Here is a 12,257-nt window from a genome sequence, read left to right as displayed (position 1 = left end):
GAGAGAGAGAGAGAGAGAGAGAGAGAGAGGGAGCAAGCATCATGTCTTAGGTGTCCCAAACTTTGCAAAAAACGTTCAGTCTTTTACCAGAAGAAATATGCTCTCAACTTGAAGAGAAATATGAGATCTGAGAAAAAATCCTGAAAAAAACTGCCCTTTTTTCCCCTCTCGACATTTTTATTCAAGATGTAGGGGTTTTAGCTTTCAGCAGCTTCTGTCCATTATGTAACTGAAAAAAGAGACACTTGTCCAAATATTCAACCTGTCATCCAGCATGGCCTTGAGGGGAGTGAACAACCCTGAACTGCCAGGCACAAGTTACCTTATGGCTTTACTCCACACTAGTGATGAGGTGAGAGGTCATTAAACCAGTACTCCTTATATGAAACTCCCAGTACTTACACAGTGCTTTCTTAGTCACTTTAGTATTTCTGACATCTGTATAAAGTGACTAATTAGTTATGTCAGGCATTACTTGATGCACTCTTGTAGCAATTAAAATATCCCACAAATGATTACTTTTGGTGTTAACCATAGTCATGCAAATATAGATATTACTGATTAGTCTCTTAGAAGCCCATAGGTTCTTTAGTCCATGCTCTTTGTGATGTGCATTTTTGAGTCTGCACATCCGCTCAGTCCCTCGGTGCATACAGGAGTCAGACACTTTTCACTGCTCACTTTCCCACTCATAATTACCTTGTGCCAGTGCACAGTCGCACAGCACACGCCGTATATGAAATGCCCCGCTGGAACATTTAATGGTACATAAAACTGCGTTCGGCGTAAACCTGAGAAGTTCCTGGTGTGTCTCGTAAAATGTGCCTGTCGAATACCGCTGACAGGCATCCTTAGCCACACCATGCACAACGGCCTCCAAACAGCAATAACCAAGCAGAGAAAGACCAGTGGAGTGATTTAAGGTTCTGCTCAGGATCAGAGCAGGGGCTATGCTTGTTCCGTTGTACACAGAAACATGCAAGGCAAGAGCGTGGAGTGTGTATACCACTTTGCTTTGCCGGCATACATCCACAGCATATGTGTGGAACATGTGCTCAGAGCTGGTTCTCGTGCACACACTCCTATCTTATCAAGTTTATGCCTCACAAAACCCCAAGCTGTGAGAAAACATTTGCTCCCTGAAGAGAATTAATGCCATTACTACCTGGTTACTGAGTGACATTTTACCCAAGCATGGATATTAATCATAGAGGGTTTATCTATTTAACAGAACAGTACTTTGTAAATCAGACAATGGAATGTGCTTCTTTGCCGAAGCATATGAGAGGTTTTCAAGGGTATTACGTGATAGCAGATCTCTTAGAAGTGACACGGGGAACACATTACTCAGGAGAGACAGGCAAGTGGAGATTTTGCCTCAGGCCCGATGACATGGGTTTTGATCATGAAGGGAGGTCGAAACCTGGACCACACCATTTTAGGACTATTTAGGGGAAACTACCGGCATTCTTCAATAAGCATGCACACAGATCACAGTGACTGAGTTGATTTTTTTGTTTAAAGGTAAACAGATGATTGTCAATACTGAATAATATTTTAGATAATAATAAGATTCTAACAAAGAATTAAGATTTAATGCACTAGATATGCTAGTATTTTTGGGAGATGTAGTGTCAGTTCAGTAATAAGACCAGGCTAGCTTTTGTGAGTTGTTAGAGGAGTGAAGAGTTGTTAGAGGAGAGAAGAACTTTCGTTACTGATAGACAGTGGAGGAAAAGTGTAAATTCCCTTCATTCAAACTTGGGAGATGCACCACTCAGGATCAGTACTCCCAGCTTCAAACAGCAATGAGCCAGAACAACTTAAAACAGTCAGACTGATGACAGCACTAGGGAGTGTGTCCAGAAAGGCGTTTAAGAGCCCCGTCCTGCTACCGGCTCACTTCCTATCACAATTTCTTCCGCTTGTGGCAAGCATGCACAAGCATGGTTGTAGAAAATGGGAATTCCAGATTTATATTTTTTAGACTAAAACAAACACGACTACATGCCTTACATTAATCATGTCTCCAAGGAATGTATACAGTGTAGGTAGACTCAGGAAATCAGGAATGCTAACAAAGCCTCTGCATGAAGTAAATGTGTGTGTGTGTGTGTGTGTGTGTGTGTTTGTGTGTGTTTGTGTGTGTGGGCGGGGGGGTTGCAGAGGATACTTGCTGTGCTGTATGGCCTTCAGACCATGCATTCCTCTGTTAGCGGAGAACCCTTTCCCGTGCCTCTCCCTCACTGTGCTCCTCCCGTTACGCTAGCATAGCCCTGCTCTTGCGATCATATTTATGATGCCTGTTATTATTAGCGAGGTGGTTGGCCAGTGTTTCCATGTGCCACTCATGCTGTACTTCCCAAACACTCCCTCCCCAAACTCAGCCCTCCTGCTAAGAGTCTATATAGCCTGCTACTTCAAATCTGGAGCTACAGGTTTATATGACGCACACACTGCTGTCAGGACTTAACAGTACCTGGTTTTGATAATTACATTAAAATCACCATGGCAGTTTAATATAATAATGTAACTGATATTTAGCACCTATGATAAAGCAAGAATTTCATCATCTTCTGAACCCTTTCTTTAGCCCCTTCCTGCACAAAAGGCAGATGAACTGTAAAGAGAATTTTTTCACCCAAAGTTGCTAAGAATACTTAAAGTAATCTGTTATAACCCATATGTATGTCTAGCTCACTGCATATTTAACACACTGATGCTGTGACGGATTCTTTTTATTTTTACACTGATATTAAATAAATCTGGGCAGATTACTTTGTAATAATCTCAAACAGAGCTATCATTATTATATAATACTTAATTTAGTGGAAAAACTAGTTCCTGGACAAGCATGAAATTGGGTGTGTGTGTCACTTATTATGCTTAATGGCTAAACTGGAACTGAGATTAGCATAGAAGATCCAATGGCAGGGGGAGCATATCCAAACCCACACAGCTTTCCCCTGCTTGCCGTTCCCCCCCATCAGGACAGCCATCCTTCTTCCAATTATACACCTGTGCCACACACGCATAAACACATGCACAATCACCCATTCAAAGTGTAGTGTGTGCCTGTGTTGACAGAGAGCTTGACTGACTGACTATTGCATGTCAGGCAGGTCTGGGCGGCTGGGATGCTATTATTGGTCATTAAGTGGAACCTGAACTAATGGACGGCTATTATTACCCAAGGTGGTCTTACACGTCTGTCATAGACTTGAGTGGCGTGGTACTAACTTCCTTTCTCTCACTTTTTATTTCTCTCTCTCTCTCTCTCTCTCTCTCTCTCTCTCTCTCTCTCTCTCTCTCTCTCTCACATACACACACACACACACACACACAAACACAATAATGTCTCCTAGGCTGCTTGTAACAAGAATCCATTGTTCTCCATGGAACTGCTGGATTAATTAAATCAGACTTTAATGAGGCTAGCTAGCTTGCGCGACATCACCACCCTCCTCACACATGTGAATGCACCCATACATGCATCCTGCTTGACTGGGTCATATTGCCCTCTCGTGCCCACATGCATGAGCACTGTAATTCAGTCCTTATGCCTGCCCAAGTGCATACACATTGTACTTCAGCTGTTAATCAGGAAATGGCTGCAACTTTCATTATTATTAGTAAAAACTCTCTGCTTACTGCACCAAGCCCAGGCTAAACCCAGAGTCCACTATTTCCCCCTCTGTTGTGTTGGTTCCTGCATAACCATGAATTCTGCCTAGCAGTTGACACGCTTCTTACCATCTACATACATGTGAAGACTAAAAATCTTCTGTGTGCCTACACCACTTCTGTCAGCATAACAAATAAGATGTGGTTTCATTTAGACCAAGAATATCTTTGCTGATTGATGGCGCTAGTAGCATATAAATAAACTGCGAATAGCTCCTGGCATACTTCAGAGTGGCCGATCCGTAGCAGGCAGCCTGAGTCACCCTGTGTTTGATCTGCATCTCGAAGGCCAATAAAATCCCCTTTAAGAAAACCAGACCTGAGCTGTTTAATAACAGCATGAGTGATTGCAGCAGGGAGTGATTTCTAGCAAGTTTTGCATGAGGTAAGTGGCTCACGAATGCTAGCCCCTTGCCTGCAATTGCCACCCTATGGCCCGCTTCCGATTAAATGGCACTCTTAGAGAATATGCGGCTAGAACTGATTCTCTGCCAAGTGCCTGGTACTGCGTGGAGAGACACAAAATGCTGATTTATGCCGTGGCACTGCCATGTTTCTCGACAAATGAAAATGAGCTGCCAGATTTATAACATGCACAAGGGCAGGCGCCGTAAAAGCGACGCACTTGCATTTCTCACATAGAGGTGTCAAGACATAACTGACGCACAGTGCATACGAGTTACAGGGGAATCCTGTGTGGCTGCCATGTTAAACTTTGCTCTTTGGTTTTAATCAAATCTAATTGTGTCATTCTGAGCTATGCAATGACATGTGAAGTGGAATGAGACAGCATGTGGGGAGGGGGCAGGCCTGCTGTTCCTACAGCAAATTTCTGAGGAATCCGCAGAGGCTCCTACATTAATGCATAAATATGCTTCTGATTAGGAGGAGGCGAATTCACTCCATAAAGCCATTCTTAAACAATTACTACTGCTCCCATTAGCAGATTTCAGGCAGCTCAGTCCAGACAGGGTTCTATTAAAGCAATTGTGCGCACACTGGAAGAGTTCTCCGCTGTGACATGGCAACATTTGCGAAAAAGAAATCAGCCATTTAACAGTAATGGTCAAAGAGAGACATAGGAGCTCAGTGAGGTGAGCATGGCTCCTTATGGAGTCAGCGGAATGTTCTTGAGCGGAGGCCTGGCAGTTAGTACCTGCTCACCCCCACCTATGACAAGCATCCAATCCATCATCACAATCAAGCTTACTTCTAACACCTTACCAGGAACACACACAGTGGCACACATACACATACACTCAGACACACACACACGCTTAGCCCCGATCTGTGGTCCCACCTCACGGTCCCATCACAGTACGACTTCACGTCGCAGATCTTTCACGCGTGCTTTAAGTGTTGCATCACAACCCAATTTATATTGGCCCCTTAATCCTTCAAATCCCACTCTTCCAACAGGACCTCTAAATGCGATTTCCACTGGAGCATGTTGACCATGTCTTGATTAGGTGTGTTTGTTTAGCTTGGGCTAGAGGAGGGGTGCAGCACAGAGCAGAGCCCTTGGGCTGCAAGGAACACGTGATCCCCAGGGGGAAGAGGCTGGAACACAGACCAGGGAAAATGGACCTACTCAGACATTTCCTGTGCTTGTTTTATCAGATGGGAAGAAGTCTGGAGAGGGAAAAAACAGTCCTGTTCATCAACAGTACGTTACTTTATTTATCATTTTGAGAACATGACATCGAGCTTCTCTGGGTGATGACATAGTGTCATGTTCCTGGACCAGTCCTAGAAGCGGACCCGTTAGGATTGCACATAATGATCATAATGACCAGAGTGTCAGGGTCAGGCACATTACTCCTGAGTGACTGTGGGGAATTTATCACATGAGATGAATTCTGAGGACAATAGTTTTTTTCCTCACAAGGAAACTATCTATATTCTAAGGCCACTGAAGGCTATGTGCCGCCCCAAATGTATAAATGACCAAGACAGCCAGATAAGTTAAATCAGTTCCAATGATTCAGTCTCTGCAGAGAGGATTTATTTCAGTAGTTGATTCAACATGCCTACACCCTCGGGCAGTGAAGCAATGCGAACGTATCTGTCAGCATTATCCATCACCTCAGTGAAATCCTCACACATCCGCAGCTCCGGCCTACAGCAAGCCTTCCTACTTAGGAACTAAGCAGGCAGGCTTTGCTGTCCCAGAACCAACTTTTCTAGTGAAATCGACAAAGAACAACAAACAGACCAAAAATGACCAAAAAATTACCATGGAAGAAAAACCAAACCACAAGAGAACCCCTTTCAAATAGGAGAGAGCATAAGAAATTTGGGATTTTTATATTACTGCCAAAATATCTGCAAGGCACAAGGAGGTAAATAAACGTGCCAGGGTTTTCAAATAGCTTGCAGCTCTCAATCAAGGAATGCCCCTGTTTTGTCAATTTGGAGTTAAACAGACCCCAATGCCCTGGAAACAGACAGAAACTCACTGTATTACACAACTGACCTAGTGATTTTTGGACCTGGTGTATTCAAATTACATGCTTTTGAATTAAGTGGAGGAAGGTTGGTAGTGAACTTGATGTGGTCTGAGCTGCAGGGCTGCACCCCCAACCTCCCCCCCCCCCCCCCCCCCCCCCCGCGGGCACACATCACAAAATAAAAGTTAATTGAAGATTTTGCAACAGTTGGCCAAAGTACATATTTTTTTGTTATGAGGACACGTTTGAAATTGCTGACTTGGGTTCAGAAAATGCAAGGGTAACTCTGCTGTTGCATTTGGGCTCTATTAACCTCCCTTTAAAAATTGCCTTTTTGAAAGGTGTTTTGGAATAGCTTGGTATTCTAAATTTCAATTCTGTGCAAGACCCTAGAATCTGGAAAACTGTTTTGCACATTTCATGAAAAGCTCTTTAATGCACACTCCCTAATTACACTGTCATCTGCAGATACTCTAATTACATGTTTTGAGGTATTCGCAGAATCAGAATTGGCAAACGTAGCACTCCAATAGTTTTGGTACAGTTCGAAATGTTTGTTATAGCAAACTAGAACCAGATCTAAGAGAACATGAGGATCTGGATTTGGAGCTGTTCCAGTCCAAACTGGGGCCACCTTAACAAACAGGCGAACTTTCAGGCGAGCAGGCCGTTCATCCAAGCATGGTGCATTTCAGTTGTCTGCTCTGCTGCTAGGCCAGCCTTCATGATGCAGCTGCATTTGCAGGCTCCGGAAGCACAGGGTAGTGTTCTCAACATCCTGCCCTAGCCAGGCCCATGCCAAAGTTATCATTGTTCAGAATTACCTCCAGATTCCTCTGGGCTCAAAGTACACTGGGTGAGAGAGAGAGAGAGAGAGAGAGAGAGAGAGAGAGAAATACTGAGAGAGAGAGAGAGAGAGAGAGAGAGAGAGAGAGAGAGAGAGAGGAAGAAGAAGACAAAGAAGATGAAGAAGAAGAAGAAGAAGAAGAAGAGAGACTAAAGGAATGAGTGAAAGAAAGAGTGGGTCAAAGAGAGAAAAAAAATGGTGCTGTTATGCATTCCAGAGGCTATTCCAACCGTCTGTCACCAGGTTCAGTCTGTTCCTTATAAGGAGAGGGCATTCCCTTCATATTTTCCAAACACCACACTGTTATCAGATCCAGTTTCGTGGCCAATTACCGGCCTGCCTTGCTGCTCAGATCTCTGTACCATCTACCTCCATAGTACATCACCAATCTGAAGGCATGTACTGAGACCAGCCTGAACTATCACTGGTCAAAAAAGCAAAACCACTCCCATCCCATAAGCTAAAGGCTTTCTGAACCATCAGTTAGAATTCCAACGAACGCGAAGAGAGATACACTGAGTTCAAGGGACATTTAACTAAGTATACTCAGTAAGTATGCCTTATGGTTTGGAATAACACAGCTGTATAGCTGTACAGCTGTGGCACATTCTGGGTGGGTCATAATCCTAAAATCCACTAATTCCTTTAAGAGAGAAATCATTTAACAAAGCAACCTCCCACCCCAAGTCCTCCAGTTCATGTCCATCCACAATCCCACAAGAGAAAGCGATGAAACAATGCAAGAATGTTCGTGACTGGCAACAGCGCACCACAAATATTTTAGGAAGAGAGAGGACAAAAACTCCATAAGCGATGCTACTAAGAAGCTTATTAAGTGTTACAGCATCCACGAGGATACAAGTTTCTGCCTGTTAAACTATTTTAATCCACTGCTGTGAGAAAAACAAACAAACAATAATCTATAAAGAACAAAAACATGCGCTGACTAAGGGCAACTGGGTCTGCATCGGAATCACTGTCAGGCCAGCTATCATTACAGCGGTTTCGTGAGCCTAATAAGGGTTTGGGGTCTTTTACAAAAGTTTCTAGGAAAGGGTGTGTGAAAGGAAATTTAACAGAAGTGTACCCTATCATTCGAGGATTTCAAAAAAGCATTTACCTGGACAAAAAAACAACTTTTTACTTCGTTCACATTCAAAACGGAAATTACACTACACAGCAAAGCGTACAGACACTAATTTACCAGACGCGCCAGAGCATCAAAGGGGCAAAGCAACACCTTGCTATTCTAAAATGCACCGTTACGCAAATGAAACGAAACTTTCAAAGCCAGAACTTTCAAATTGATGTTTGTCGACAAACCAGTGGAGGAAGAAGGGTCAAAACCTATGGAAATCAAAGCGTCATCTACATAAGGCGCAGCAAACTTACCTGCTTTGACAGCGCACAAAGTTTAGAAGGGATATAAATGGCCCGAGTTTCCGAGCGCAGTCCGTTCGGGCTACTCGCTCGCTGAACAGCTACAGGATTCAGTAATCCAGCCCGCTATCCCAAGCCCCTCCCTGTAAAAACCACCGAGCTCCAGCGACATCTCCTGTGTTTACAGCTCCGAGTACAGCAGGCAGTGTCTGCCTGTTGTCCGCGGTATTTCGCATCAGCTAGTTACTTTAAGCTTTGTTGGGCTCGTATGGCTTTGCAAAAGAACTAAAAAGGGACGCCATTGATTTATTTTCCGAGCAAGTGATGGACCAATACGTTAAACTGACAGAAACAAAAGTTCAAATACCAACGCATTTAAAGTTTTGAGCAGTTGAGGACACATCCAAGCTTGCCTTGCAGAATGACCTTTTTTGGTTATCCTTCATGAGACTCCGACAGAAAAGCCACTTGTCAGTAGCGATCATATGAAATGTTAATCATGGCTAAAAAGGGCGGGCATCTGTTTAAACACTTAAGTACAGGCGTAATATTTTATGGGAAATGAATGAAACACTGTGACTTCTGATTCACAAGGAATTTAGAAATCAAATCTGGTACCGCAAATACCTACAAACGTCGAAGCCAGTATGCTACAACAGGTATTATGAACTAATCCAGTATTAGACGCTTTTCATCGTTATACCGAGCCAGGCGTTTTGGAGTAAGACCATTTGACCAAATATCTTGAAAAAAAAGTAAAGTAAATGGAAAAATCTTCTGAGGCCAAAAGGGTTGCGTAATTATGAACCGAAACCAACTTATTTGTGCCTCTCCCAATGCTATCGAACTGCCCAGGAAGCGTAAAAATATCGCACGCTTACTTTAGGGACACTGCTTACATAAGTAGACCATGTTGACACCATTCTGACCAACACGTCGCTTAAACAATTTAATGCACCCATCGTTTTCTCAGACAGAAGCTTTCTATAGAGATACGAATGCACAGAGGATGGAGATGGATGCTGTCATTTCCTATAAATGCGTAAGTGTTAATCATATAGGTTCTCTCACTCACTCTGTGTCCATTTTAGTATGCGTGTGTATGAGAGAGAGATTCAAAAGATTGGAGAAATCGCTTTAAAACATTCAATAGTTTTGGAGAAACAACCAAATATGCAAACTTTTGCAAATAAACAAACTGATGAAAGGAAATATTAATTGATTTGCTTTTCACAAACACCTTTGATGAAATAGGTGCAGTGCAATACTTTGCCACAAAGCAGATACTTTACTCTGCACACTCTGGCAATATCAAATATCTGCCTATGAATTCATAATGTTTCGACAAAGGAGATGATGCCAAACATTTTATGATCTCCTGATCTAAGAGCTTTATACTGGTCTATATTTACTTCAGTGACTTCACATGTTTACTTCGGCAAAAAAACCTTTATATTTATAGACACTCTGTCTAGGTATGATCTCATCAGGCTTTTGTGATCAACATAGACTTTTTGGACATATTAAGCAAATGGCTGAGCTTCAAAAGTAGTAATGCTATGTGTTTGAGACAGTCCTGTTAGACTAGAGTCCTGCCATGGAGGGCCATGGGAGGCTGCCATGTGCAAACAGCTCCTGTTTGCCCTCAGCGCAGGGCCTCATTTACTTCTTACCAGGCAGATTTTCACAATGATAATCAGTGACTCAGGGTACAGTTGGTAATTTTAAACAGCACTCTCTTGTATACACAACACACAAATACAGTAAGCTGAGCCCAGTTCAGGATGGCTCCGTTGCCTGTTTTCATCAGTGTTTCTTGACATGCGGGTGGGTTTGAAAAACCACAGAGGCAAACATCAACTGTCACATTCCCTACTTGCTAGCCCACTTTCACAGTCTATCAAATGGGGGGCATGTGGTGGCAGGACAAGGCCTGCTGCTCAACCTAATGGATGAAGTTGATCTTGACTGTTGCTCCTCCGTAGTCAGGTGATTTCACCAAAATGCAGAGAGTAGCTTTGCTGATCTCCAACCAGAAGGCAAAATAGATCCTTCCAGTGCCAAACATCAAAGAGGCCTCCTTTCTCTTTGGAGTGTGTGGGGTCACCCCACCAGCTGTAAGTCTAGCTCCAGCCAGCAGCCCTGCTGACTGGAAGTGCCCCATTCAGCTCTGACCTCAAAACTATGGACACCAAGTGGAGGTAACATCAGTGAGCTCAGCTTCAAAGCTTTGTCATGTTCCAGCTTAACAGATGTTGCTACAAGCAGAGGTATAGTATATTTACTGGATTTATTCCTTTTCAGGAAAATGCTTGATATGAAACATGAAATAATATAATATTTGAAATGAAATGAAGATTTCAATTGTGTTTCTTCAAGCCAGAGATCAAGGCCAGGCTGCAGACAAAGACACCATTAACAGAAAGTATGTGACCTGATACAGTCAAATGACAGAATGCACAGAGCTCTGTTAGAATGCTGTATGAAGAACAGCTCCATTGGATGTGCCCACTTCCTTGTGTCTGAGTGCATGTCATAGTCCAGCTATGTGATGAAGCAAACTGACCAGATGCTCATATGTAACGACTTCCTGCACGGATGCCATTTGTAATGCAGAGGCCAAAATGGGAGCTGCTGGTTAAAGCGGTGCAGTGGCATGTGGTTATTGCATTTCTGCATGGCCTGACTTAGAGGACGGAATAAATCTCGTGTGCTGAAACACTAGACTCCTTTATGGAAACTTGGGTTGGGAAGCTCTGCAAGAGATGACTGGAGATCTGAATCTCTCCCTGACACGTGCTTGTGCCCTGCTAGTCTCTCCTCGGCTAATTTCTTTCTGCCATTGTGGAAGATGATTTATTACGATCACTGTAAAGGCTCCTGTAGGATGAAGAGCCGACCAGTGTCCCGCATGGGCTGGGCGCTCTCTTAACGTGTCAGTGGGTCTTGGGATCCTTCCTGCTGGGATTTTATCATCAGAGTACTCAGCAACCTGCATGATCATAGTGTTAACTGACTGTATGACTACCCAACAGGACCGGCACTCTATAAACAAAGGTCCATGGGGAATAGGAGAACAGATAGGTAAGAATAACTGGGAAGCAGTCAGATTAGGCACACTGGGGAAACACTAATTACATGGGAAGATACAATCAAAACACCTACTGAGCTCCTCACTATTATCTACTGTGATTTCAGTAACTTGGCAGAACAGTGAAACGCTAACCTGGAGTTCAAACAGTGCTTGCCATAGTGGTGCACACACAGCTGCTATATCATATGGACCTCGATGACTGGTACAGTTTTCACTGACCGCGGTGCAGTCTGCTCACAGTTTGCTGATCCCCTTTGTTTCATGAGTCTCTCAGCCTAAACTGTGCTGACATGCACGGCAGTTCAGCAAGAGACAATAAACCTTTGGAAGCAATTTTTCAGGAAAGGTCATGCAGAACAATGTGCGGGATGTTTAACGTTACTACAGAGACCGCATCTGTGTCCAATCAAAGCCGAGCCATCTGCTCATCATAAAATGCAAAAAGCTGGATTAATAGGACAGTCTTTAATAAGAGAGAGCACATAAAGATGCTACGGATCTAGGAGAGCAAATACCAGGATAATTGGGACCTGCTGGAAGACTAGTAATACTGTCCATTACTGGTCAAGATAATTACATCTCAGGGTGAATGCAGGTCGCATTTAGATAATTGCATGCACATTTATTTATACATTCAGTAGACAATAGAGTCAGTGTCATTGTTCGCTGGGCAGCCTGGTCAAATTGACCTTACTGGCAGAGGGCAACACTGGCCCACGTGTTGAACAGAGTGTACAGATATCGGTAATGATGATGGCCATCTGTGTGTTCACAGGCCATCTGCACAACCTGATTCACAGAG

The 12,257-nt window shown here is 43.4% G+C and overlaps 1 protein-coding gene across 2 annotated transcripts in view; it reads right to left on the bottom strand.

Annotated features, from left to right (window-relative positions):
• The window catches only part of cald1a (caldesmon 1a), a 36,067-nt gene extending 27,536 nt beyond the window's left edge, over nucleotides 1-8,531 (bottom strand). Inside the window, exon 1 of one of the 2 annotated variants that reach the window (XM_035528310.2) lies at nucleotides 8,374-8,531. The gene's annotated coding sequence lies outside the window, so the exon portion shown is untranslated. The remainder of the gene's footprint in view (nucleotides 1-8,373) is intronic. The other variant, XM_081722873.1, reaches the window with a different exon arrangement.
• Between the last annotated feature and the right edge of the window lie 3,726 nt (nucleotides 8,532-12,257).

The sequence above is a fragment of the Electrophorus electricus genome, chromosome 11 (genome assembly GCF_041902795.1).
Source record: "Electrophorus electricus isolate QZ-2024a chromosome 11, ASM4190279v1, whole genome shotgun sequence".
In the NCBI taxonomy this organism is placed as follows: Eukaryota; Metazoa; Chordata; class Actinopteri; order Gymnotiformes; family Gymnotidae; genus Electrophorus; species Electrophorus electricus.
The sequence above is the reverse complement of the archived record's forward strand: the minus strand, read 5'-3'. Positions and strand labels throughout refer to the sequence as shown.